The sequence below is a fragment of the Theobroma cacao genome, chromosome 3 (assembly GCF_053813885.1).
Source record: "Theobroma cacao isolate CCN51 chromosome 3, ASM5381388v1, whole genome shotgun sequence".
NCBI lineage: Eukaryota > Viridiplantae > Streptophyta > Magnoliopsida > Malvales > Malvaceae > Theobroma > Theobroma cacao.
In genome coordinates this window covers 34,640,230-34,644,590 of record NC_142641.1, presented here as the reverse complement: position 1 = coordinate 34,644,590, position 4,361 = coordinate 34,640,230, and the positions used below count along the sequence as shown (strand labels likewise).

Sequence of the window (4,361 nt, the reverse complement as noted above, 5' to 3'; positions counted from 1 at the left end):
CTTGTATTAAATCACACCTTCACAAACTTCACATGTATATATAACAAATATATATATATATGATTTAGTCATATATTTATATATTTGTGAAAGTTATTGTTGGACTTCATAACCTTTCACTTTTTTTCCTAGAAACTCTTTGTATCATATAATTGTACAGAGTCAACAAGAAGGAAACTATGAAACCAGAATATCAATTCAAATACGGATAGAACCTTGAGGTAATCTTTTCTCATTTCCCTGACTCAAACTCTGATCCCAAGTATATTTACAACCATACGCTACTCTTGCCAGCTATGATTTCTTCTTCTAAGGCTATTTATTGTGCAAGAAACCTATGTAAAAATACCAATTCCCAGCACTAAAAAGAATTTATTCTTCAAAAACCTTAATATCTACATCAACAGGATATATATTTAACCAACTCAAAACTGGCATGAAGTCCCAAGCCTCTGTCTCTGCACAATTGTTCGAGACCTACGCTTAGCAAAAGCAGGGTAAAGTAGCTCCTTGAACTTTTCAATAAAGAGATTCCATTCCTCTTCACTCATGTCAGCAAACTTCACAAAGCTTGTAGATGTAGGAAGATGCTCATTTGCACTTCTAATCATCCTAGATGAGTAGCCAATCATCTTCCCTTTTTGTTTTCCACCGTGGTAGTGGAAGCCTTTCTCGCCCAAGTTAACCTTTTTCAATGAGAGTGATAACCTTGAAGCAGTATAAACCCAATCGTCTTTGTGCCCACAAGCAACTGCAGCACTTATGGGCCCTCCATCCACCTGAATTTCAGACTCTTCAAGATTCTCATCTACTTGAGCTAGAAGGTTTTTTGCATTAAGACTTTCAGACCGATAATAAAAGGGCAGTTTAGCAAACAAACCAGACATCTTTGGGGCAACATTGACCTCTGCTGCCTCACAATCCATGTCAAACTGAAACTCATTATCTCCTTCATCAGATTCAAAAAATGACATGTCGATCTCCATTGTGAGTTCTTTTGCCTCAAGGCACACAACCTCAAGTTCACTTGGCTCCTCCTCTTGGCCATGGAACTCCCTACTCATCATCTCACCAATTTCAGCAAGACACAGTCCAAAAGCAGCTGCTTCCTGAAGAAATATCGAACAAAGGACCAAAACACGGAGACATGCCTCTCGAATCATGGGCAATTCTGCCCGCAGCATATCACAGTCACGAACTGGATCAAGATTCTTTATATACTCAAGTTCATCTGCAGAGAAAGGAATTGATGCCTGAGGCCAATGGATCCACTCAAAATACGGGTCCTCCAAACTCTCAGGCAAGCAAAGGCCATGATCTATTGGAATTAGTTCCACTTGACCAAAGCCCTCAACCCCACTAAGCTTCCTGACCAAAAGGTTTCCTGCATGCCTGTCAGTGTTAAAGATCCTAACATCCAATATCCCTATTCTATGTATAGCATCAACCGGAAAGCTTGAAGTTCCATGGTCACTAGCATCAAAGTCATGAGGAATGAACTGTTGCAGTGATGCAATCTTGCTGACCTTCTTCTTTTTCTGATGCTTGTTCCTGTTCACACCGTCATTGACATTGAAGACTGAGTGAGTAACCTTTACAAGAACAGTAGGAGGCACATTGGCAAAGTGACCATAATCTAAAAGGTAGGCAGCTACTTCTCGGAATCCTGTTTCCCCTACTCTCACTGAATGTTTCAGACCAGGCTGGCCAAGAGCTTTCCCTACAAAGCCTTTCGGGTTATTTGGTGCAAAAGGTTCTTCATCTGTTGGCTTCACGATAGCCGCATTCTCACCCTTGATGTTTCTAAAGTAATAAGCACCACCAAGCCCACTATTTACAGGGATCGGATCAACACCATTCTTGATTGCCCTAATAATGTCCTTCACCAGTTCAGTTGTTCCAGCAAAACGATTTGAGCACCCTAATATTTCAATTGGACCACTTTGATCTCCCTGTTGAAAATTCTTCCCTGTAGGTGAGAGACATGGAGTGGATGAACTCCTGTGCATGGCATTTCGAGTGAGAAGAAGTGGGGAATCATTTCGAATGGCACTGAGATCATTCTTTAAAGTAAGATCACCATATGTTAAAGAGCTCTCATCTGTAGGGACATTAAGGGCAAGCTGAAGCCTCCTTTTAACTGTATGAGCATTGTCATTCCGATCCAATTCTAATCCCAAGACACAGCCAGTTTCAGTCTGCACAAATACGCGCCGCGTCCTAGAAGGTCTAGCCCTTGTATTCCCATGGTACTCTCCATTACATATACCATTAAAAACGGCAACAGCCACCTGGGTCTGTACCGGACTGTCCAACTTACTAGCCATAACAAGGTACAGAAAATTAGGTGACGGTAGTGAAGAGATCCTTCTCTCTCAAGCAGGTGGTGCCAACTTAACCGCCGACACCAACAGAATGAGAGAGGTAATCGCATGCCAAACAAGCATTAACTGAACCAGTCGACGTAAACTGCCCCAAAATAGAAGTTCACATCAAGAACAAAAGGCCACAACGTGTGGCCACAGGCGAAAAGTAGCAAAGCAGCTACATTTGCATAGAAGCCACCGATGGAACTGCATGATTTAGAAGAACCCAATAAAAAAAAGACGTAATTAGCTTCTATATAATTCAAAAAAAAAATCAAGACATTTATTAGTTATTGTAAATTAAGGAGCAATAACCAAATCCCAGAAAACAATGATTTTTTTATTACTAATTTCTTTGAGGATTTTTAGAAGATTAAAACAGAAAATTACCAAAGAATTACAAGTGGCTAGTACTTAAATCTATCTCTTTACAAATTTATAATAATAAAAATAATAAAAAGAAAAACCCCTTTTTGCGAGAATATAAACATCGCGATATGGATCATTATGAAGACAAAATATTTAAACACAAGATCTGAGTAAAATTTAGAAATAACAACGAAGAAATAAACGTATGCAAAAGTAAACAGAGGCAAAGATCAGCCAGCCGAATCTGCCGCTAAATTCTGATTTCTAACACTGAAAACTAATCTCTTTTTCCACCGTTTAGCTCATGAGAAAAAAAGAAATCTTGGTTTAAATTTTGGTGATTTTTAAAAAGGAAAAAAGCTACAACATTTTAAAGTAGAAAAGAAACCTTGGTTCCATTTTCTCTCCTCCTTTTATTCGTTTCTCGTAATCTTTTACAGAGGAAGAACCAAAGAAACAAGAAATGCAGTAGCATTTAACAAGAGAAAATCAATGAAGAAGAGAAGATAGAAGAAACCTTTAGCATGTCCAAGAAATGAAAACTCACCAAGTTTGCTGAACAGAGAGAAGGAAGAGGAGGACAAATCACGGCCGTTAATGAAAAAAAGCCCAGGACAGAGAGAGTATGCAAGATAAACGGCTGCAATTTGACCGTGATTCCATCTCCGGTAACCTCCAAACCTTCTCTCTCTCTCTCTCTCTCTCTCTCTGTTTGCCTCTGAGGAGAAAGGAATGCAGTTAAATAGTGTCGAATCTCACATGAAAATGGAGTAAAGAATTAGACCGTTTTCTCTGTAATTACCAAAAACACCTCCTGTTGACATCTTTTGACTACTAAGGACTTCCCTACATTGATTATTATTATTATTATTATTTTACATACAAAATCAAAGTTGTAGAAGAAGGAAAAAGTACTTTTAAATTTTCTAAATCTAATAAGAATAATAATAAAGGGAAGGTAGTTTTTTCCGGGGGAAGCGGGGCAGGAGGCGGTTGTTGTACGCATAGGTACAACAATAGTATCACTACTATTTCTTTTTAAAGTAATTAATGATATTGTTAATTGAAATTACATTAATGACCTATAATGATAATCACAGATTAATCATTGTGAGAGTGTTTTAAGATTAAAATCTTAAATATGAATAAGCAAAAAACTTATAATGGTATTATTATAAGCAAAAATAGGGTGATTATACTGGATTTTTCTTATTAAGAACAAGTTGGATTATATAAGTTTATTTACATTTTTTAAAATCAGAAAATTTGAACGAAGATTTTAAAATATTACAATATATTTCTTTCTATAAATAGGTTAACAGATTAATTCAAATGAAATGATGTTGTAGTTAAATTAATAATTTATTTCATGTCTTTTTTTTGACCGAAAAAAGTTATTTAAGTTTTATTTTTGCATAAATATGATTTCGGGTCATACATAAATTCCATCTCATATTTTTTTTCCTTTTTGCAAGATTTAAGATTGAAACATTACAATTTAAAATCTCAAGTTGGTAAAGTTGTCTTGTCCCCTTAAAATATGTTGAGGTTTATTATTGTAAGTAGTTAATATGAGTTGACTTTCCAAAGACAAAAATGAATAGCTGAATGATCCTAGCATGGAGC

At 36.6% G+C, this 4,361-nt stretch overlaps 1 pseudogene across 1 annotated transcript; it reads right to left on the bottom strand.

Annotated features, from left to right (window-relative positions):
* Positions 1–203: 203 nt before the first annotated feature.
* LOC18604912 (phosphatidylinositol 4-kinase gamma 7 pseudogene) lies at positions 204–3,481 on the bottom strand (annotated as a pseudogene). Its single transcript, XR_016025271.1, has 2 exons — positions 3,283–3,481; positions 204–2,573 (listed from the first exon to the last, which is right to left on the bottom strand). The product of XR_016025271.1 is annotated as a phosphatidylinositol 4-kinase gamma 7 pseudogene (transcript).
* Between the last annotated feature and the right edge of the window lie 880 nt (positions 3,482–4,361).